General features: G+C 48.8%; 1 protein-coding gene across 1 annotated transcript in view; it reads left to right on the top strand.

Moving 5' to 3' along the window:
• The window catches only part of BACE2 (beta-secretase 2), an 82,260-nt gene that overhangs the window by 9,000 nt on the left and 48,770 nt on the right, over positions 1 to 24,490 (top strand). The window lies entirely within an intron of this gene.

The raw sequence follows: 24,490 nt of genomic DNA, 5'->3' as shown, positions 1-24,490 counted from the left end.
CCCCCATCCTGTGGTTACCTTATTGCCAACATGTAACACTTGTTTGTGGCTGGGAGCCTGGCTTGCGGGGCGCACAGCTATAAAAATTATGCTTGCTCCTTGAGAGGAGTGCAAATTAGAAGTTGTTACAAATGGTTCCAGTAACAAATTTGCCTTATTGCATCCTCTCTTTAGTGGGACAGTGGTTACTTCCCCTAAAACACAAAAGGGAAATATGAGTGTTGGGTCCTCTGCTTCCAGCCCTCTTACGAGGGGGTGGGTACAGAGCTTTACCCCAGGGGAAGCAAGTAAATCTAACTCAGTGGTTCCTCACTCAGGGAAGTTGTGTCCTTCAGGGGACACTGGGCACTCTCTGCAGACATTCCTGGTTGTTACCATTTGGGTGGTGCCACTGGCATCTAATGGATGGAGGCCGGGGACACTGCTGGACATCCTACAAAGCACAGGACAGAGCCCCTCCCCCAATAAAGGATTACCTGCTCGCCCATGTCAGCAGTACCAAGGCACCGGGGGCCCAGCACTCTGACTCAGCTGGCCGGGAGCGGCGCCCGGAGCGGGAGGGAGACTGTCTGTCAGCAGCACCTGTGGGTGCGAGCGGGCAGTGTCGGCGTGTCTCCCCTGATGTTTATAGTTCTGTCCTGTTCTTCTTGCCAGATGCAGTAAGCAAGGCACTTCTAACTCGGGTGATTGGGGATTAAAGAATGAAAGAATTTTGAACTAGACGCAAATGATGAACATGCTTTATTCCTCCTTTCAGCGTACTTATTAAGCACCTACTGTATGCCAGACCCTAATCTAAGCCCTGGGACTCAACAGCCAACTAGACAAAGATGGCCATTGCCTTTTTGAGAACTGATGTGCTTGTTGGGAAGACAGATTGTAAGGAAAGTGAACAGAATTTCAGGTCGGTGCTGTGAGGCTGCACAGCCTGGTGGTGATGGGTGTCAGTGAACGCCGTGTTGGAAAGGGTGGTTCCAGAAGACCTCTCTGAGCAGGTGCAGTTTGAGCTGTGAGTAGCAGGAGGGAAAGACCTCCCTTGAGCAGCTGGGGGCCCCGTGTTCCAGGATGAAGCCAGGCAGGTGAAGGCTACAGCCTGGAGGGCACACAGCGCCAGCACCAGGGGCTGCGGAGATCGGCTCTGACATGCCCGGTTTTCGGAGCAGCTCCTTTGAAAATTGTGCTTTGAGATGAGATTTATCAGAACAAAGGCCTTGCAAAGGGTGAAAACTTCATGCCCCAAGCTTATTGGCCATGTCTGTGCAGAGTGTGAGGGGTCAGGGGAGGGGAGTAAAATCCGGGAGAGTTTCTGAATTAGGAAAATTAAAGTCAGGGTGCCTGGGAAGGTGGGGTGCAGGAGACGGCTTAGACTTGTATCCTGGGTTGGGCTCCCCCAGAAACAGACTTAGATGAGGATGCGAGTTGGGGGCTGCCTTGGGAGGTGGTCCCAGGAATCTTGTGCAGCGATGGGGCAGTGACAGGAGGGGAAGTGTGGATGACAGAGAGGTTACGGGTGTGAGCAGTGGGCTCCATCCCCTGGGATCTCTGAGAGGGAATAGTGCCTGGGCTCAGCCGTCCCAGCTGAAGGACAAAGGAGCTGGGCATTTATCATCAACTCCTGTCCGTCCTGGGTGAGGCCCAGGGAAGCCAGCAGGCAGAGTCCCAGGAGGCTTCGGGGTCACAAGTACAGAATTGTTGCCCATGGCATCTTTCTGTCTGGAACCATGGCTGGCACAGGCTAGGCTAATATCTGAAGAATAGAAGAATGATTACTCTCTACCACTGAATGCATTTGAGAGCATCATTTTAGTCCAGGAGTCCCAAAACAGGGTTTCACAGCTCTGCTTTAAAATCCCAACTTCCTAGGGCGTTCCAGAATCTAACTTCCGAAAGCCTCTGTGAGTCAGTCCCGAGTGAGCCTCTCATGGCTGTGCGCGCACTTTGAACTTTTTTCTGGAAGAGGAAGATGGGAGGTGCAGGCACTGAGAGAAAATGGTTAGGGGCGGGGGGCAAAGGGAGATTTTGTTTGAGGTTAAAAACAACCACAAAACCTCCTTTGAAGATCGAATGCTCTGAACATAAGGATTTTCAAAACCTTTGGAATGGCTGGCGCCTTGTGATGTGGAAGAGCTGTGCAGCCAAGGTCACAAGACTGTCAAGTCCCCGACGCACGGACACTTCAGGCAATTGAACCCATAACCATGTTCATCAAAGTGTGGCTACCATAGCTCCGGCATGTGTGAGGCGCTACTATCTAGCTCAGCTCTTCAGTATGCACAGATTTCAAGCACAGATGAAATATTTTTTATCGTCCTTTGATCAGTAAGTGTATGTACAGTTTGGCGCATTCACCCTGTGGGACATGGGTGACTTCTCCCCCCTCTTCTTGCTTGAACCCCCAAATAGGAGACACTGCAGTGCCCACTGGGCTGGGCTGTTTGTAGAGGTGGAGTCCCCGCTTTCCCCTCCACATATGAGCAGGTGCTGCACTTGGAGCCTGTTCATCCCTGTCTCTGTGAACACCTGCCTCGTGGTCCTGGGTTTATGAGCCATGAGGTTGAACAGAGGACTGAAAACTCCCAGTATTTGTGTCCAGACCTCGAGGGAGGCAGGGACCTGCTGAACCTCAAATCTGAGCCTCATGCTCTAACCCAGCTTCACCAGAGCTCTGCAGGGGGGTCTTGGGGGGTCACACAGCCAGTGGTCACTGGTGCCCTCTTTCTCATTGCCTGCAGTTCCTTAGGTCTGCACCACCTCGGATCCCCACCTAAGAGTGAGTGTAGACACGGAAACTGGCACTCCTGGGTCCTCTGGCCAAAAGCACCTTCACGTATCCCTCAGAGTCTTTTTTAGATTGGAGTGTAGCTGAGTTACGATATTACATTAGTTTCAGGTGTACAGCATAGTGATTCAGTATTTTTACAGGTTATACTCCACTTAAACTTACTACAAGATAATTAGGCTATAATTCCCTGTGCTATGCAACATGTCCTGTTGCTTATCTATTTTATACACAGTAGTTTGTGTCTCTTAATCCCCTCCCCTTCCCTCTTTTGTTATATACATTCATTTAATTTTTAGATTTCACATTTAATCTATAAGCATATCATATAGTGTTTGTCTTTTTCTGATTTATTTCACTGAACATAATATTCTCCAGTTCCATCTTCATTGCTGCAAATGGCAGAATTTCATTCTTTTTTATATGGTTGAGTAATACTACATTACGTGTGTGTGTGTGTGTGTGTGTGTGTGTGTGTGTGTGTGTGTGTAGACACCATATCTTCTTTATCCATTCATCTGTTGATGGACACTTGGGTTGCTTCCATATCTTGGCTATTGTAATAATGCTGCAATGAACATTGGGGTTCCTTTTGTACCTTTTCAAATTACTGGGGTTTTTTTCTTTGGATGTATACCTAGGAGTGTATGGCTCATATGATAGTTCTATTTTTATTTTTTGAAGAACCTTCATACTGTTTTCCATAGTGACTGCACCAAGTTACATTCCCATCAACAGTGTAAGATGATTTCCTTTTCTCTACATCCTCACCAGTTTGTTATTTGTAGATTTTTTGATGATAGCCATTCTGACAGTTGTAAAGTGATACCTCATTTAGTCTGCATTTTTAATCAATTGTCAATGTTGAGCATCTTTTCCTATTAGCCATCTGTATGTCTTCCTTGGAAAAATGCCTATTCAAGTCTTTCCACCTTTTGACTGGGTTGTTTTTGGTATTGAATTGTAGGAACATTTTATATATTTTGGATATTAATCCCTTATTGATTGTATCATTTGCAAATATTTTCTCGCATTCCAAGGGTTGTCCTTTCTTTTTGTCAGTGGTTTCATTTGCTGTGCAAAAACTTTTAAGTTTAATTAGGCCCTATTAAGTTTATTTTTGCTTTTACTTCTTTTACCTCAGGAGACAGATCCAAAAAAAATCGCTATGATTTATTTCAAGGAGTGTTCTGCTTGTGTTCTCTTCTTGAAGTTTTATGGTTTCAGTTCTTATATGTAAGTCTTTAAGCCACTTTGAGTTTACTTTTGTGTATGGTGTGAGAGAATGTTCTAATCGCGTTCTTTCGCAGGCGGCTGTCCAGTTCTCCCAGCGCCACTCATTGAAGAGACTGTCGTGTCTCCATTGCATGTTCTTGCCTGCTTTGTCGTAGGTTAATTGCCCACAGGTGTGGGGCTTATTCCTGGGCTCTGTGCTCTACTGTGTTGAGCTATGAGTCCCTTTCTGTGCCAGCTCCGTGCTATGTTGATTACTGTAACTTCGCAATATAGTCTGAAGTCTGAGAGGGTGATACTTCCAGCTTTGTTCTCTTTTCTCAAGATTGCTTTGGCAATTCAGGGTCTTTTGTGGTTCCGTATGAATTTTAGGATTATTTGTTCTAGTTCTGTGAAAAATGACATGGGTACTTTGACAGGGGTTGCGGTAAGTCTGTAGATTGCCTTGGGTAGTGTGGCCATTTTAACAATATCGAGTCTTACAGTCCAAGAGCATGGGGTAACTTTCGATATCTTTGTATCATTTTCAGTTTCCTTCATCAGCGTCTTACAGTTTTCAGAGTACAGGTCTTTCCGTTCCTTGGTTAAGTTGATTCCTAGGTATTTTATTCTTTTTGATTGACTTTAGAAGGGTTTTTTTTTTTTTTTTTTTTTTTTTTTTTTTTTACTTTCTCTGTCTGATGGTTCATTATTAGTGTACAGGAAAGCACAGATATCTATATATTAATCTTGTATCCTGCAACCTTGCTGAGTTCATTTATTAGTTCTACTAGATTTTTGGTGGAGACGTTAGGGTTTTCTGTATAAAGTACTTTCAGAGTCTTGAAGCTATTTTTACATAGTCTTACTGCCTTGATGCTGTTGGTCAGCCTGATGAAATTCTGGTTTCTAATTTTTCTATATGAACTGTGTATGAACTATGTATGAGATACTGTGAATGCGGAATTATTAGACCTGGTATTCTGAACTTTCATGAAGGTGTCTTTTTCTGTTGTTCTTAGGCTGGATGCTTGGTGAGTCTTTTCAGTCTGGGGTTTCATGATGCTCAGTTTCAAGAAATTTTCTAGTAATTGTGCTCTTTTGGACCTCCTGTTCAGATGTTGGACCTTCTCTGTGTGTAGGCAGGGTGTGGAGTATATTTTCATTACTTATGTCTGTCTCTAGTTTTTGAAACATGACAATGGTGAGGATTCTGTTACCTGGTCTGTGTGGGTATTTTCAGTTAGCTGATCAAACTCACACACTTTCCCAATTCACTTCTCTCTCGCCTGAATCATTTCACTGAAACGTCCTTTGTGATTAAGGGCATAGCTAACCATGGGCTAGGGGACCTAAATGGGGTTCTCCTGGGAGATTTCAGGGAAAGCTTATGTTTGCCTGATAAAACTGGCAGGTATGGCTGGGATTATAATTTCTCCTCCTTCCTGCCTTTGACGAAAATGCAAGGCCTTCAACCAGGGCAGCCAAATTCTGACCTTGAAAGAGAGGTCAGGGGAGCAGCAGGGAGCTGACACTGACTTTCCTTGATATGTTGATCTGATACCAACTGTCTCTAGAGACTTCTTGATGTGGAGAAAAATAAATCCTTTCTCATTTGAGCCACTCTAAATCTAGTTTTATGTTTTACTTGCAGCCAAAAACATTCCAAATGATGTATTACTGAGTCTAAACTCGTCCTGCTCGGCACACAACAGGCCAGTAAATCAGGAGACGAGGTGTCAGGACAAGAAATAGCAACTTTATCAGAAACAGGGCACAGGGTTAAAGTCAAAGGAACAGATCTGCTATGGAGTCTGATTTGTTCTTCTCTATTACATTATCATCCTGCCTTTGGAAAAAAGTAATAGCTTAATAGTAGTTTAAAAATAGTCCAAGGCAATTTGCCCTTATTTTCCTATCCTTGAACCCTCCCGAGAAGAGAAGGGCAAGTGTAAAAGTCCTGTCACTGTTGTCTTTGTTGCTATTTTTGGCCAGGTGCTTATTTCCAGTGGACAAGGTATGTCCTTGATACAGGAATCTAGACTTTGGTCACCACAGAAGGAACCCCACAGGAGAGGACAACCAGAGGGAGTTTGTACGGGGTAGATCAGGAGTCAGCATTCTAAGCTCCATGGGCCAGATCTCCCTGTTTTGTAAATAAGGTTTAATTGGAACACAGCCATTGTGTTTGTTCACAGGTCGTCTGTGGCTGTTTCATACCACGGTGGTGGAATTGAGCGCGTGAGATGGTCACCATATTGCCAAAGCCTAAGATACTGACTAGCTGGCTATTTGTGGAAAAAGTCTATTGACCTCTGGGTTGGGCTTTCAGGTGCTAGAAACTAAGGGGGGAGTGGCAAGTGGCCAGCTGGCCAGCAGTGGTTCTGCCCACATCAGGAAGCTGCAGGTGGGAGCCGTCCATGGTGGGGGAGGGAGGACAGTGGCTCTGAGGAGCCCACTGCACACCCCACAAGAGGAAGGTTTAGCACATAGACATCCAGAGTCTACCAACCACAAGTCAAATAAGCACATTCCTGCCCCTTCCCTCTCCAGTCCCCCTGTTCCAGTCCTGGAGAAATCAGAGGCATCGTTGTGGTTAAGGTGGGGAGACAGAAGTAAATCCGACCACACCTCCCTTCCCCTCTGTAGCGCTGATCCTAAGGTAGGCTCATTATATTGGATGCCAGCTAGAAGCTTCGATGTTAAGTAGGACTGGACTTACACAATACCTAAAAATAAATGTACTGCCCCAAAGCTATTGGAAAAATATAGCTTTGCCCAAGGTTTCATTCAAAGAAGGGGAAGAGCAATCTACAGAGCTCGTTTGAAGGCATTTGTATGACAAGAGAAAGTTCTATTAAAATGTTATCCCATCATACAAAGGCTACAGAGAAGAGTTTGGAAATGTCTAGGCAAATTTATATGCATTTATCCTTTGACTCAGAAATCCACTCCTAGGAATTTACATAAAAGTTATATTGGGCAAAAAACATGAAAAGCAATTCACAGGGCTATTCTTTGTAATGCTACTTGTAATAGCAAATGATTGGAAACAACCCAAATGCTCATGGAATGTGGACTCAGCGAGTGAACCATGGCACGTCTGCACCAAGGCACTCGAGGCAGCTGCAGACAGATGAGGACGGTCTTAAAAAACTTCAAGTGAGGACAGCAAGGGGGAGGAAAGACGGGACAGCGTGCGTTTAAGAAAGAAGATCCAGTGTGCGCAGGTACGTCTCGCTCGCGCGTGTCCAGGTCAGACGTCTCCAAGGTTGGGCAGATGCTGCAGCCGAGCGAGCGCAGCCTCTGCTCCCACACACGCTCCCTCTCTCTTCCAGCCGCCACCACGGTTTTCAGGCTTCAGCACGCCATCAGTCTGGTTTGTTTTTAAAAACAAGGCTTCTGACAGTGACTTACGTGCTTTTGTTTCCCAGAAATCCCCAGGTCCAGATTAGCTGACTTACTGAGATTACAGGTGGATGTCTGCATCACGCTACTTCGTAGATACTGAAAAAATACTAGATACAATTAAAGCATGCCCTTTAAGGGGATCTTTTAACACTGAGTGGGAAACACAGCTTTGCAACAGGAACTCCTATGTATGGAGAGTCTTTTGAAGATGGTATCTTTACATGTTTCTGTCATTTTTTGGTTTCTACCAAAAATGATATCAGTTTGTTACCTGTGAAGACAGTTTTGAACCCTTAAGCTGAATTTTCTACCTGGGTAAAAGTCTTCCAGAGAGTTTCAGCTGTTTGAGAAAAATAACAAACTCAAGATGAGTTGTCCCGTCTGGTTAGTTTGCTGGAGCTACTGATGGACATTAAGGAAGATGAAAGGTTACCACTCACTCTCCCCATTTTACAGATGAGTGAGCAGAGGCACAGACAGTGACATCCCTGAGGCAGCACACTGCATGGGGACAGAGCCAGGATATGAAAACGGGTCTGCTGGTCCCAGGTCACATGCTCTGAACCAGTTCACCAAGCTGCCTCTTAGCACATAAGTGCTGGATATACACATGTACAGGGGTTGAGTACTCAGAAATATTTTCCTTGATGGGGCAGTTCATTCTCAAATTTCCAGCATCACTCATCTGTGAGAATTCAGGAACCTTGTAAGGAACCGTGGGCCTGGTTTGATCTGAGAGAAACTGCGTGTTGCTGAACTGAGTCAGTGTGTTTGGTCCTCGGGTGAGTGTCTAGCAGATTTCACCGCCATCTCCTCCAGCTCTGGATTTGGACGACCATGATTGCGTGTCTACAGGGTCTCAGATGGAAGCTGTGATTGACAGGATCTCAGGGCCTTGTCCCTGCACCGCACTGGCCTGGCCCCCTGTTATGGGTTGAATTGTGTCCCCCAAATCCGTATGTTGAAACCCCGATCCCCAGGATTGCAGAATGTGACTGCATTTGGAGATGTGGAGATGGGACCTTTAAAGAGGAATGAAGTTAAAGTGAGGCCATGAGGGTGGCCCTAATCCCATCTGACCAGTGTCCTTATAGGCAGAGATAAGAACACACGTGGAAACACCAGGGGGGCCCGAGAAACCAACCCTTCTGGCATCTGGGACCTCCAGCCCCCAGAACTGAGAAAATGAATTTCTGAGGTCTGATGGGGGGAAGAATGCATATGACCACCCCACCAACTCAGATTCCATGAGTTTCTGGTGTCCAAGGCCCCCCACCCCTCCCATCGCATATCACCCAACATTCTGTGTTGGCAGGAGGCGGGGCAGGTCATCTGGGATGGAACTGTCCCTCTGCTGTAAGAACCTACCTAGCCTTATTTTCTGGACCACAAAAAATTCTCGTCTTAAGTCTTTTGTTCTTCAATATATGAATGTTAACATGACAGCAACACACTGGACACCCCCCACCGTGTGCCAGGACCCATTCAGTTCTTACCCCACTGAAGGTAGACTTAAGAGAAACACAGTTAATAGAGTTAAGTTTGTTTTTCACAAATCAAGACACATCCACTTGGGGCAAAATCGTGACATTCAAGTAAATTAGAAAATTATGGCTTCTTTCATTGCCAGTTTTCCAGAGGCCAAGACCATCTAGCTGCCTGCCCTTCTGAGCACTTGAAACAAAAAGAATTGGGATGTTTTGTGCAAAACCTGGCACTTAAGAGTCTGAGGCTTTCGGCTGTGACTCTTACGGCCTCACCTCTGTCTGGGCAAGTTCATTGATCTCAGACCTGGCAGCCTCCTCCGGGGAGAGAAGATTTAAGACGGAGCAGCTCAAATCTCCATTTGGTCCAGAAACCAAGAGGTGTAATGGGTGCTCTTGTTAGGAGCATATTAACGCTCTGGTGAGGCTGCAAGGCTCTGCGGGTAAATCAGAGCTCAGGAAACTGTGCAGGGAAATTTTTTTTTCCCAAAGTCTTACACTCATTTTTTTAAATTTTATTTTTTATTGAAGTGTAGTCGATTTGTAATGTCAGTTTCAGGTGGACAGCAAAGGGATTCAGTTATACATGTACATACATACAAGTTTTTTCAGATTCTTTTCCACTACAGGGTATCATAAGACATTGAATATGGTTCCCTGTGCTGTACAGTAGGTCCTTGTTTATCTATTTTGTACCTAGTAGGAGTGTGTATCTGCTAACCCCAAACTCCTAATTTGCCCCTCCCCCCTTCCCCGCTGGTAACCATAGTTTGTTTCTTACACTCACCTCCGAAGGGGATCTGTTTTGTCAGCCGAGGAGCTCAAGTTTGAGTTAATTTTGGCAGTTTCAAACAGTAATCAATGTCTTCCAAACTCGCAAGCCCAGCATTTTTTAGGATTATTGTCAGCGATGAAACCTTGATGATCTTAAGCCTTGGGCCAGATGCTGACGGTTAGAGGCCCTGGCCGGGCGGAGCAGGTGTGCGGGAGAGCTGAGAAGGCCGTACCACGGGCAGGGCCCTTCTCTGCGCGACGCTGGCTTCTCTCTAGTTTCTAGTGTTTTAGGGGGTTGTGAAGTCGTGCAGTAGTTTTCACTGTGATTGTTTTCACAGACCTTTGTGCTGAGTGGGCGGTGTGACCGCAAGTCAGCGCTGGGTGTGTGCACCACGGCGCGGGCAGTGTTTAGTTGCCGTGTTTGGACATTGATAATTAGATGATTGATCAGTGGATTGTTGGAAGGTGGTATGAAGGCTGGGTATGTATTTTGTTTAATTCATTATTTTCAAATTTTATTGGACGTCGTTAATTTTTCATTTTGCGGGGGGAGGGAATTAGGTTTTTTGATTTATTTACTTCTTTCAACAGAGGCACCGGGGATTGAACCCAGCACCTCATCCGTGCTAAGCGCGCTCTACCCCTGAGCTCTGCCCTCCCCCGGGATGTTTACTGTAAATGGGACTCTGAGAAGCTACTGTGGTGGGGAAGGAGCAGGAGGTCATGTCACATGACCAATTCTTGGAAGATTCCAGGGAGATGCACATCCCGCCCCCTCCCCCCACCCCCCGCCAGGGGAGGGGCGCCATCGGCTCTGTGGAGGCACACCCTCCCACCCTTCAGAGAGCCCATCAGCTGCCTCACGGGTCGCTGCTGCAGAGGGCAGGCTGGGTCCGCCGGGAAGCAGTGGGAACGGGGGACTATTTAGCCGACAGGAAGCTCCCCGAGGACCGGCACCAAGTCCCTCTTGCTAACCCTCCATCCCAGGATGGCGTACCACACCTGGCACAGGGGAGGTCCTCAAAAATATTTGCTGAATTAACCTCAGAAAGGAAGCGCATTCCAGAATCACTGCCCTGAGCCTCTGACAAGCGAGGGCACAGGGCAGTGAGCCTCCCATCACTGCGGCGTTGGGCGGAAAGGCGGCTGCCCGTCAGGGCGGTCCTGACAGCAGTGCCACCTTACCGGGAGGCTGGTCCGCATCCGTGGTCCCCGTTCCTGGCTGGTCATTAGCCATCTGGGGCCTATTGAAGTGTGTGAACTCCAGACTCCATTCTTTGCACTGGAGATTCCCTATGTTGTTTTAATTCCTAGAAGTGATTCCAGTGACAAAACAGTGACCTCTAAGGTTCATTTCGGTTCTTCAGTTTTTGTATTTAAGGAAAATCTAGTCTAGTGGCTGAGGTCGGTCACCATTTTGTTAAGGCAGTTTCTGTAGTTCACATGTGACTAAACGCCCGCAGCCATTAGTCGGTGTGCACTTGCTTGCCTGGCCCTGTTCTGGGCGTGGAGGATGCAGCAGTGACCTGCAGGGACATGGTCCTGCCTCCTCATATCTTACCTTTTATCTTGGAAAGATGGACAAATCAAGTGAATATATGTATTGGATGGCGGTAGATGTTACGACACTAAAACGTGGGAGCAGCCACGCTGGGAGGGGGAAGTGGTACTTACTTCTGTAGGGTGGCCGGGGAAGGTGCTGCTGACAGGGATCTGAGATGTAAAGAAAGAGGGAGTGAGGGGTGTGGGGGAGGGTGTTCCCAGCAGAAGGAACATCCAGTGCAAAGGCGCTGCTTGAGAAGAGTGTGTGCTTGCCTTTGGAGGAACCCCAAGGCATCTCTAGTCAGGAGTGTAGTGGGTGAGTTGTGGGAGAGGAGGTAAGGAAAAAGAGGGGTGGCATTCTGTTGACAAATATTACATGGTTCACTAGGTATATTAGGAGTTTAGTTTCAGAAAAGCCAAATTGAGATGCCTTTTGTAACATCCAAGGTGGGTGGCCAGTAGCAGCTGAATGCATGTCTGGAGTTCAAGCAAGAGGTCTCAGATGGAGGTTTAAATCTGAGAGCCCCTTGTGCAGGGGAGACATGGAAAGTCGTGAGACTGGATGCAATCCCCGTGGGGTGGGTCTAGACAGAGGAGGTGGTGGGCTCCAAGGACGAGTTTGCTGAGATACTCCAAAGCTCCGAGGTCGGGGAGGGGAGGAGGAATCAGATGAGAGGAGGCTAGAAGGAGGTATGGCTGGAAGCCCAGTTGTCATCAGTACCAGATCCCACAACGGGTCAGCTGATGGTCAGCTCAGGCACATGAGGATCATGGTTGGCGTAGAGCAGAGCTGTTTCCACAGGGGTGGTGAGTTCAAGTGCAAACAAGGGAGGATTTGGAGACTGAGAGCAGTCAACTCTTTTAGGGGCTTTATTGTAACAGGAGTGCAGAGAAAAGGGGCCGGGGTGGGAGGAAGACGTGGGATGAAGAAACTTGCGCCTTGTCTTTCTTAAGATGGGAAATGTAACAACCTGCTTGTCAGCAGGTGGGGGGGTGCTGGTAGAGGAGGGAAAACTGATGACGCAGAGGGGAGACGGGGCACTTGGGGCTGTGGTGTCCTGAGAGGGTGGTGGGCTGGGTCCAGTGCCCATGGAAGAGGTTGGACTTGGGAGGAGGTGGAGCTGCCTCTACTTTGTGTCGGTCCTTGGTCGTATTTAATGATGTTACACAAGAGCTCTCGAGTGTGGTGGAGATTTTGCCAAGGTTAATATGTTGCAGTTTTGTCTTAGTTTTTCCCATCCCTGAAATGTTCTGGAAGATTTCCATGTGACGGTTCTACACCCTAATTAGGAAAACATCTGTGTTGTGCTGGCATGGGCACCACAGAGGACGCCTCTGTCATTTCTCTCCTGGGCAAGCATACATTCAACATACCTGGACACCGTAAATATGCGGAGATCAGCGGAGAGTTAATGTCTTTCCTAAGAGGAATTTACTTGGAAGGCCTTTAAAAAATCTTTTTAGCAGAGAATGATATCTTTGATCGCTATATGCCTATTAAAACCTTTTTTTCCCTCATGTGTTTAATAAGAAAAAAACATCAAAGTCTTTACAGACCACACAGAAATAGCCTGTTTCGTAAATGGCTGGGCTGAAAAGGGTAGCAGATCTGAAAACAATGGCTTTTTTGTGTCTTACTTTCCAAGTTTGGGTGGACCGGATGAGTCTGTGAAGAGGTTCTGTAACGTGGAGATACCATTTTAGATTTTAAGAAGAGGTCGCTGTGAAGGCGAGGTCACAGCCTCCACACAGAGATGCATGCGGATGTGTTAGGTCATCAGTCATCACCAGCGACATGGCCGCGTGCAGCCATCACTGCGTCAGAAGGTGTCTGCACCCTCGTGGTACTTGGGGCTTAAATCACATTTTCTGCTTTCAAAGCACTTAATGATAGTGTTGTACGTGTATTTTCCCTACATGTACACGGAGTTTATTTCATATAAACTCCAGCAGACCAACCTCACAAGGCCTTTGGCGGGTCAGTGTCACGTACAGTGAGGTCATGATTTAGCCATCTGTGTGCTCCATCCACAATCATGGGCTGTGTGACTGGCAGTCCATCACCCTTTAGGAAATTTACTTTCCTCATCCTTTTGTGTTTACACAGTATTAAAATCGATTATAGAACCTTGACAAACATCATCGTAAACAGAGGGAGTTACTTTTCAGTGTGTTGATTGGTGTGGGAATGGGCTTAGAAATTAAACTTTAAATTCAGAAGGAAAACCTCAAATAAGTTATGGTTACTTGTGACTTAGTCCTATAGCCAATTCAACAGAGACTGAAAACTATCATTGAAGAAAAGGCCAATCTGTGGTCTGGACGTGAGGTGGTGAATTCCATGAGGGGCCCCTTCTGTCTCCATGGCCCAGGCACATGGTAGCTGCTTACCAAGTATTTATTGAAAACTGAATCTTCCCAAGAGAATCCAAACAGGATTTCAAAGAGATATTTATATACCTCTGTTCACGGCTGCATTATTCACAATAGCCAAAGGGTGGAAGTAACCCAAGTGTCCACTGATGGATAAAAGGCCAAAAAAAAAAAAAAAAAAACGTGGACTATGCATACAATGGAATATTATTCAACCTTAAAAGGGAAGGACGTTCTGACTCATGCCACAACTTGCATGAACCTTGAGGACATTATGCTAAGTGAAATAAGCCAGTCGCAAAAGGACAAATACTGGATTCCACCTAAGAGAGGTCCTGAGAGGAGTCAAATTAACAGAGAGAAAGTAGAAAGGTGGTTTCTGGGGGCTGGGAGAGTGGGAAACAGGGAGTTAGCTGTTTAGTGGGTAGAGTGTCTGCTTGAGATGATGGAAAGTTCTGGAGCTGGATGGTGGTGATATCAGCAACAATGTGAGCATCTTAATGCTGCCGAACTGTACACTAAAAGTTGGTTAAGATGGGATATTTCACATTATACGTGTTTTACTACCGTTAAAAAATGAGTTTGAACACCTGGAATCATACCGAGGAGTAGCCATTTTATAATAATAGTAACTTGAAAATCTTACCTGTTGCTCCAGCGACTGCATGCTGTATCTTCGTTGTTTTTTTTTTAATATTACTGAAAATTCTAACAATATTTGAATGTTGGGAACCAGGATGAAGTTAATCCTGTGTCTTTTTTTTTCTGAAAGTTCAGATCTGAAATGACTTTCTGTTTGCAGTTATCAACTCTTGAGCAAAAGAGAAAATTTCGTGAAACTCCAGAAACGTCTTAAGAGTTAAGACATTACACCTTTGATGAGAATCTATTTAAAGTCCTTTGGAAAATGTGCAGAAAGAACCAATTTCTAGCTAAAATGATGTCTTCTCAAATCCCTGGAAATGTGTGATGGGCTTTGGGGGGCAGCCTTAGTTAACCCTTCGGGGAGGAAAAGTTTAGCTTTCCCCTCTGTTGACAGACACTTCCCTACTTGGCCCCTCCCCGCCCCATCACCAGAATGTGGGACAGGCCTGCTTCTGTCCTTTTTTAGTAGTGTTTTCTGAGAAGCAGTTCAGCTTGCACTTTCCTTTCAGTGGGAAAAAGGATCATTCGTTTTACTGGCAGTGATGAGGTCCAGCCTTGTGACTCCCAAGCCACGTCTGTTTAAATATCCATCTTCACTCTTCAATCAGTGGGGCTGCATTCTGCCAGCAGGTAGATTGTGTAGCCTCAGAGGCTGAGGGAAGCTCTGCAGCCCAGGGAGGTCCCTGGGGCCTTGGCATCCTCCATAGAAAAGCTGTCCCTTGCATTCTTTCTCCCCATCCCTACCCCCCTCCCGAGTTTGCCTCCAGAGACAGAGGGGCTGGCAAAGCAGACAGAAGCACCCAGCCCACCTGTCTCTGAATATCCCCTTGTAAACTTACAGGGACTTTCTGGCTTCCGACTCTCACTTCCAGAAGCTTGGTGGACGTGAGGCGGCTTACAGTGGCTCCCCTCTCAGTCCATCCTTGGCTTCTCCGTCCAAGAGGCAGAGAACCAGGCGCTGGCTGTTGTGATCCCTGGAGACAGTGCCACCCCGTGTAGCCTCTTGGCAAACAACCAGGCGCCTTCTTCACCTGCGATGCTGGGGACTCAGCTCTGAGCCCAGGGGTGAAGTGGCACGGGTTCTGACCCTGCCTCTGCTGGTCCAGGAGCAGCCCGGCTGCGTCGTCACACCTAGACTTGTGTGCGGGTGTCGCCTCTGATTCCCAGCAGCCTAAACGGATGCCTGGAGCTTCCGACTATTACGTGAAAAAGCCCGGGGTTGGTACTCACTTGCGAGGATGTGACCCAGAGCTGGAGAGTTTACAGATGCAGCTTCATCAGGCGGTGGGTTTAGAGGACGGTCTTCTCGTCTTTCTCAGGTGCACTCTGATGCCGTTACCACACTGTTCAAAATTGTCCTCAGAGCTTAGGAGACGCTGCGCTTGGGAGACCTTGGAGCTCACCAAAGCCCCGGGAAGGCTTGGACCCTGAGAAAAGCCAGCCAGAAAGCTGACACTGACTGGACTTGAGTCTCCTGGGACAGGATGGCCTCAGTGATGTTGGGCACCATTCATTCACTCATTCATTCAACAACCTTTACGGAGCACTCACTGTGCCAGGCACTGCGCTCAGAGCTAGCCACATGAAGATCACTGGGGTGATCCAAGGAGGTGGAAGGGGAGAGAGAGGAACACAGCCAGCTCCAGGAATATTCTGGAAGTAGATTGATAGGACACACAGACTCCTGCAAGTGGAGGCAGAGAGCACGGGAAGGGAACGAGGGAGCTTGGGCATTGGGGGTGGGGATGCTGCTCACCAGGGTGAGGAAGAAAAGGCCAGCCTAGTGAAAACAGCATTTGTGGCCTTGTATCTGAGCACCCCTGGGCAGATCCCTGCCTTGTCCCAGCTGCTGCCGGTGCTGCTGACACGCGGTCACGTCCATCACCTGCCGCAGGACCATCCGCTGTGCACCAGGGGACTGACCGCTAAATACACAGTGTCCATTCTGGAGCGTGTGCACATCACTTCTGGGCTGCGTCCAGACTAGCTGCAGTGCGGAGACTTGCAGTGAAAGTCTGCTGGGGAATCCGATGCGTGTCGTGTTTGGCGCAGTGAGGTATCTGAGATGTCAGCCCCGCAGCGAGAAGAAACGTCACATTGCCCCTGTCTGAGAAATTGAACCACCCCGAGGTGCCAGGAACCACTTTGGGTGCATCACACATACATCATCTCCTGGACCCCTCAAAGTGGCACTCTTGGCGGCCCCCCCCCCCAGGGACCACCCTCCCTTACACCGAGGCTCAGAAATGGTGCTTTACGCCGCTTCCACAGCGGGTAGGAGGCTAAGCCAAAGTTCAAATCCAGGTCTAAGAGACGCAAAAACCTTCCTTTTTTCATGCTCCTCTGCTTTGGAGAAAGTACAGGGTGTGTCCTGGGACCACAGGTAGGAAATGAACTTGAAACCAGCCTCCTGTGAAGAGACATGGTCACAGCACATTTAAGGGCATCAGCCGTGGGTCTGTGATAAAGCCTCCCCCACCTCAGAGATCCAGCCTCTCCGTTCATCCTAAGAGGGATGGGTTGTTTGAAAAGTTTGACAACTCAGACGGGGGCCACCCCTACCTCCAGTAACTGGCCTGTTACCCCAGTGACAGGTGTCAGCTGCAAAGGTAGTGGCAGCTCCCATGTCCAGAAGGATTGATTTCAGGGTGACTTTTAGTTTTCTAAAACAGAGACACCCACACCAGCCCTCCTACACCCCCAACCTCCCCAGCCAGTCCTAACCTGCCAAGCCCTAAGCGTTCAGGAAAGCCGTCACCACGTTCGGGTCAGGCAGCCAAGCTGGTGCCCGTCCTCTCTCCAGCAGCCGCTTGGCAGCTGCGGTCTTCCCAGGAGCCAGGGAATCTGCGGGTCTCTGGACTGTGTTTTTCTAGTAAGAGCCCCGTCTGTAAGAGGGAAGCCCATGTGCACACATGCATGCACACACACACGCACTCACACACGCACACGCATACACCCCCTCCACCCCGCCCCTGAACGGTGTGTAATTAAGCCCCTGTCGCTGACTTCTGTAACAGCTGTTTGGGTTAAGCGGAGCCCTTGCAAAATGATTTTTTTTTCTTCCTTCTCTATAAAAACAACCTTAATTTTAGAACGTGGAGAAATGGCGTGTGGCAATTATTTTCACTTCCTTCAACAAGACGTGTTTAAGTAAATGAGATTCATTTCCACCATCGAAGCGCTGAGCAAACCTGATTAACAGGATCAGTGCCTGCATCACATGTGGTAACTGTGGGCAAACAGCCCCGTGCAGCTGGGCCGGGGAGGATCCCGCTGCTGGGGGCTCCGCTTGCCGGCAGACTTCAGCAGATGGGCTGCTAATGTAATTAGGAATCGTTGTGTTAAACGAGCTGTTATTTAAATGATCTGCTAATTTTCCTATCTATTAACCTGCTGAAAAAGAGGCAGTGATATCTGAGACATCTCAGGCTGCTGTCCCTGACTGGATGCCTAAACAGTGCTGCCCTTTCATACAACCTTTTACCTTAGTCCGGCAATTAGCAAGTGGCTTTCTGTGGGGCTGTTGCCCAATGCAGAGTTTAGGAGGGACAGCGGGAGGTGTGCACTAAGTGTCAACTGGGTGGCGAGGCTGTGGTGTGGTAGCTTGTTCGAGGGATGTTGGACTCTGCGGGGCATTAGGCAAGGTCTGTGTGAGCCAGCCTTCCCTTGTTCCTCTCTACCCTGAGACACTGGTGGGGACGGGGCAGTGAGGCAGCAAGGAGGAGAAGGCTAATTCAGGGCCTCCTATGGGGCCTCCTGGGAGGCAGTGCAGGGCTGTCCACCTGGGGATCAAGGAGGTGGAAGCCTTCATCCATCAGCTGTCATGTGGGGGGGTTCAGGGCTGTTCCCAGGAGCGAGTGCTCACTCCCTGGCCCTTCAGGCCTGCCCTGGATGCTGGGAGAGCCCCCGCAGCTGGCGTGAGTGCCAGGCATGTGGGGGGCACCCTGCTCATCCCCTCCCTCCTAACTCTGGTTAGCTTTGGATATCTAAGAGGAAGCCTGTGACTGTTGGAGACAGCAGCTGGGAAGTTAAGTTAGCCACCCTCGCCAAGTCTAGAAAAGCTAAATGAAGTCTGTGCACAACCGTAGCAGGAGTTTGGCTGGGTGAACTCCAGCTTATTGGCAGGTTGGCCGCCTTTGTCAGCTTTCCACGCCTGGGCGGAGCTCATGCCTGCTTCTTCCCCACCTTATGGTGATTAGCGAATTCCTATTAGAGGCAGTCATTAATGGAGACAGTCCTAAAGAGACTAAGAAAAAATGGTTTGCTCTCAAGCAACTTACAAGCTCATTGAGAGGAAAGATGTGCACTTTGGAGAAATGAGAGGCCAGAAAAGATATCAGGCAACCAAGGGGCCAAAACTCAGGGCACGACTGTCAGGGGAGAAGAATGAATCAGGGCTGAAGATGAAAGGCCTTTGGAGGGCGTGAGACAGCCTGGGTCTCAAAGACAGCAGCGTGTGTGGTTTGTACTTACCCTCTGCTGCCTGGCAGACAGCGTGAGAGGTGGCTTCCAATTATGTCAAAACAAAACGAGGAACATGAAACCCCACAAGGTGGGCCACTTTAAAAACAAGTAAGCTTTGTCCAGGCAGAGCAAGGCATGGTGGTGAAGTCTTGACCGTCCCCAAGAATGTTCCTGAAGGAATTTTCCTGGAGAATCTCTTAGATTCGAATTGCTCCAGAATCAGCCATTGGGATTGTTATGGAGTTTATGTCAACAGCTGACCTCAGGTTTCCCTGCCTCCCGCTGAAAGTTGCATGTAGGTCAGTTACCTGCTTCCTAGATGAGGGAGCAGAGAGGCAGGGCAGGAGAAGGACTGCCCCGCACAGGCTCGGGCGCGGTGGACCGCCACTTGGTCCCAGACGCCGCACGCTCCGTCACTGCTCAGCAAAGTGAAGAGCCATGGTGACATGAAGACAGGACTGCCCTCCTGACACGGAGATACAGCTGTTCATCTTTGAAAGGTATCTGGTTCCCACTCACTAGTAATTTGTGTGTAACGGCTGTCCTCGTTTCGTGATTATTTTATAAAATCCCATTCTGCAAGTTTGAGTGGGACTGCTGGAATTGGAGAGTATTATCAAAGAGGCATCTTTCAAAGAAGAAAGTCTTCGTTTGAAGGATAATAGAATTTCCACACATTGTCCTTCTTGTCCTCCGGAAGCGATCATCTAAGGTCTTTTGCCGTCTCCAAGTTATGAGTATAATTGGTTGGTGTACCGTGCAGGTTGCTTTTATAAGTGAATAAACACATTCTGTTTCCCTGGAACATGCGTCTCTCCTGTTAATCCACCTTCGGTGCAAGTCTCTTAGTCCCAGCTTTCCCCTTTACTCGGCGACTGCCTTGGGCGCTGTCCAAGGTACTGATGGGTGAGGCCCATAACTCCATGTTCCCCCCACCCCACCCTGCTCTCACGGCGGTGCCCTGTGCTGGGGTGTTCTAGGGAGAAGAAAGGCTCCAGTGTGAAAATGATGCATCAGGCTGGGGACGTGGGATTCTCAGGAACAGCCTGTTAGGTGTTTCCAAGAGCACAGTTAGAGGAAGGAGGTGTCTGCAACAGAGACTGAGAAGGAGGGGCCGTGGCGAGAAAACCAGGAGCTTCTGAAGCTTCCAGGAGGGACTGGTCAGTGGTGGACGGTGCTGCGTGCAGGCCAGACCACATAGCAGAGCGTTCGCAAGTGACCATGGGTTAAAAGCACGGAGGTCCTTGGTGGGCTTGGCCGGCCCTGGAGGGGTGAGGCAGAAGCCGCCTGTCAGCAGACTGTGGAGAGAAAGGCAAGAATTGAGATGAGGCAAGCCCACTGATGCTCGGCTGTGAAGAAGCAGTAGCTCCAGGAAGAGTGTTTGGGTTTTGCTGTTTTTAAAAAGTGGACAGTAAATGTGTCCCATCAACTCCTGTGATTCCAAACCTCTGTAGGTCTTATGGTTTGGATCATGGGTAGCTTTTGAGGACAGGCAGGTAGGCACTTCGTACTTCGCTGCTGGGTTCTTGGCTCTGTGGGCTGCTTGGTGTTGGGAAGGAAGTGGGGCTTCCACACCCCCCACCCCGGCATTTCTGCATTTCTTGTTGTCAAGCGAGGATGCTGTTCCTTACACGCTTCTGAGTCATTTTCAGTTGGGTTTCGAAAGTGCAAAACATTTCCCGAATTCGAGACTATGTATGTATTTTCAGTGTCCCTTTATGGGGCTGAACGATGTCCTCCAGGGTTGGACTGTTGTGTCTGCCTGGAGTGGAACCCGAGGAGGCAGGAGATGATGTTGGAAATCCCCAGGGTAAAGGACTCAGCAGGTGATATTGTGCATGTGGAGCAGGGCGAGGTGGCCAGGAGGCGCCTGCGCTCTGAGCCTTCACATGTCACTGGCTTCAGGGTGGATCCTGTAAAGTTTATAGGACAAGTAACTGCATTTTTTTTCCCATTGTGGTTGAGACTAGGACTTGCAAAAGGGAAGCTGTGGCCCTGGCAAGAAGTCAACGTGAGAAATGTCTGTTTCCAGGTCATCACACAGAAAAAACTGTTGGCTCGTTTGCAGCTCAGACGTTCGTTACCTGAAGCCCAACTCAGAGGCTTTACTGCTCCCTGGAAATCCATTCCTTGCCCAACTCTGCGGCTGCTTCGTTTATGGGGCCATCTCTCTCCTCTAATCATATGCTCTAGGAAGAGCCGGGGTGGGGACCAGCTTGGCCAAGCCATGACTCCGAATTGAATCTTCTTGAAAGCTGATTTCTGTTGAAACAGCTGGAGAAGTCTGCTGGTGCCGAATGCCTGGGCACTTAGAAGTCCTCTGTGTCAAAGAATGCCGTCTGTGTTTTGGTGTGACTTTGTTTTGTGTCGCCTGCCTCTGTGAGGGGGCACGATGTGCAGTGTGGCAGAAGTGAGGACAGGGGTGTGTAAGGGGACTGGGTCCTGCTGTGATGTGGAGGCGGTGGGTGGAATTCCACCCCGAGGAAATGCTTGCAGAGAAAGTCCCTGGTCACCGGAGCCATTATCCCCAGGAAAGGAGTCCTGTTTGCCTTGCCCGTGACTGGCTGTGCAGCAGCCTCCAGTATGTGGAGCGCTAGCTGGGAGCCCGGGCTGCCAGGAGGCCTGGCCTTTCCACACGCATCCTGCTGGGCTGTCTCCCAGTGAGACCCCGGAAAGGCTTGTAAAAGCAGCATGGCGTCCTTGTGCAGGATCTGCAGCTTTTATTATTCGTGACTTTCAATGACTGAGAAAAAGTATTTCTCACCGTTATGCAATCGGGTATCTTTGGGGGGGGGGCGGGGCTGATGTGTCTTATCCGATTGTTTCACACACTTCTTTTAAAGGTTCGAAATTTCCTGACTTGCCCCATGAAGGAATTCTGTTGTTTTTTTTCCCTTTCTTCTTCACCTCTCTACTATTTTCACCCAAGCAACTTTGAAAGCTCATCTTGCCTTCAGGAACCATTTAAATCCAGGACATGGAAACCGGGCTGAGGACGCAGGGCCCTGTGAGTCACATGGATTATCAGGTCAGCTGGGACTCTGTCTGCTGGCAGGACAGCAGCCTCAGGCTTGACACACAGCGTTTTGGAACTTTACTTAAACGATGGGTGAGGTTCTGGACCTTGCTGGTTTCCCATCACCCCTGTGTGATGTTGTGACTTATATGAACAAATACATCTTTATACAAAGAAATCTATATTTGATCTTCATCCCCACTCCGGGCATAGGGCTCCTGAAACCCTTGGAAGTTCCTCAGCAACAAGAGTGATAAAGGTCTTTTGTTATTCAGAAAAAGCCCCTTCCTGGCAGCCCTGAGTTATGCCAACGAGCTGGCTTTTGGAAAGGCCCTAAGGATGGGGAACCAACCCTGAGACTAGAGATCGGGCCCTTCCAGCTTCATTCCCAGGGAGGGGAGAGCCGTTGGAGGTTAAATCAATCACCAGTGGCCAGTGAGGTGATCAATCATCCCTGCCCATGAGGCCCCCAGAAAACTACGTGGCAGGAGTAAAGCAGAAAATGTGACACAGGGCGTCACTGGATTAAGAAAAACACGTAGCCGTGTTACTGAACTCAGGCTCAGCTGTTCACAGGGGAGAGGGAAGCATGGCAGGCGAGGCCAAGCTGTTTGCCCTGAGCCGACGTGACAAAGCCGCCGTCCACTGAGATGGGGACATCTGTGGGCGCAACAGGTTTTGGAGCTGGGAGTTCAGTTCTGGATGTATCGGACTTGAGAGGGTGTATTTGTTTCCTGCTGAAACAAAGTACCACGAACTGGTCTGAAAGAGTACAAATTCCTTCTCTCACAGGAATTTGGGAGGCCAGAAGTCTGGAATCGGGGTGTCAGTGGGGCCACACTCCCTCTGAGACTCTGATTAGAATCCTTCCTGCCTCTTCCAGCTTCTGGGGATGGCCGGTCACCCTTGCGGTCCTTAGCCGGCAGCTGCATCTCCCATCGCGCCCATCGCTGCCTCTGTCGTCCGGTGGCCTTCTCCCTGGGCGTCTGGTCTTTGCGTGGCTTGTGCCTCTTCTTCTAAGGACATGGGTCATGTTGGATTAGGACCCGGCCTCTAAGCTCATCTGAGCTCGAAGACATCTACAAAACCCCTGCTTCCAAGTCAGGTCACCTGATGAGGTCCTGGGCATTTAGGACTTCAACATATCTTTCTGGGGACACAACTGAACCCGTAACAGATGGCTATTCGACATCCAGGTGGGGGTGTTGAGTAGGAAAAGCCTGGAGCTTAGAGGGGAGGCCTGGGTTGGAGATGAAGCTTGGGGAAGTCGTGGGCACATGGAAGGTGCTTAAGGCTGTGAGACTCGATGGGGTCACCGAGAGAGGGAGTGAGGCTGGAGCCCAGAAGTGGTGCCAGAGCTGAACCCCCGGGAAGCTGCAGCATGTGGGGGAGATGGGAACCCCAGCAACGAGCCTGAGATGGGTGGTTAGAAGTGGAGGAGGAGCACTAGGAGAGCGAGGGGTCCCGGGATCCAAAGTGAAGAGCGCGTTTCCAGGAGGAGGGAGTGAGGGACTGAGTCAAATTCGGCTGATGGGTTGAGTCAGAGGAGGCTGGAGAACACTGGGTTTGGCCCCCCTGCGGGTCTTGACAAAAACTACAGCTTCCCTGTTGATGGGATTATCCTGCGTGAAACCTTGAGTGTCCATCTCTGGGGCTGTATTTTTCGTGTTCTATGTCTATTTCTAGAAGATTTCTTTATTTGGTAAACAGTCGGCTATGTGTCTGGACTTGGGGTAGAGGCTGAGCATTGAAGGATGGATACTAGACGCCTGGACCTCCCCATGGACACGACTGTTTCTGGGGAAGATGGGTGAGACAATTAAAAGGCGCTGCAACAGCTCAGTCTCACTGGCCACTAGGGAACTGCACATCAAAACCCCAGTGAGATACCATGCCACACCCACTAGCATGGCTGTACTATAAAAGACTAATAGCACCATGGAGCTATTGGATAAAATGGACTATTGATAAATGCTTGTGGGAGAGTACAGTGGTACCTCTACTTTGGAGGTCTGCTTGGCAGTTTTTTAGAAAACATTAAAAATCCATCTAGCCCAGGACCCAACAAGTTTCACTGTTAGGTATTTACCTAAGAGAAATGGAAACTACGTCCACAGAATGACTTGCACAAGAAGGTCCATGGCAGCCTTAGTCATAGCAGCCTAAAACTGGAAGCCACCAGATGCCCATCAAGAGAAGGATGGACCAGTCGTGGTATTCCTGCAGGGGAACCCTACTCAACGGTGAAGAGCACCTGTACGCAGGACAACATGAGAAAAGCCCAAAGACATACTGAGTAGAAGCCAGACCCTCCCCTCACCAGCCCCCACCCCCCCAAAAAAACCCAACACGCATGATTCCATTTAAATAATGTTCAAGAACTGGTGAAACCAGTCCATGGAGATAGAAAGTCAGAAAGTGGTTGCCTCTGAGGAACAGGAGGGATTGACTGGAAACGGACATAAGGGAACCTTTTGGGAATAATCAGAATTGTTGTATTTTGGTTTGGGAAAACACCATGTCCAAACTCCCCAGTGGAAAATCCAAGATCTTGCATTTTTATTGTATATAAATAACTCACTAAAACTAAAAAGAAAAAAAATACCTGTGACAGGTGTTCCCCAGGTGCTTACCAACTGCCAGGAGGGGGCCGGGGAGGCGTCCTGGTGGGGAGGCACTGTTGAGTGAGGATTTCTGAGTGACACTGGAAAGGCAGGAGGAGGGCCACCAGCCAAGTGACGACCCCAGCCACAGTCTGGGGTGGGAAGGGGCTTTGCCTTGTTACCAAGT

This window comes from Camelus bactrianus, chromosome 1, assembly GCF_048773025.1.
Source record: "Camelus bactrianus isolate YW-2024 breed Bactrian camel chromosome 1, ASM4877302v1, whole genome shotgun sequence".
Classification (NCBI taxonomy): Eukaryota; Metazoa; Chordata; class Mammalia; order Artiodactyla; family Camelidae; genus Camelus; species Camelus bactrianus.
Note: the sequence above shows the minus strand (reverse complement) of the source record. Positions and strands in the feature narration are given on the sequence as shown.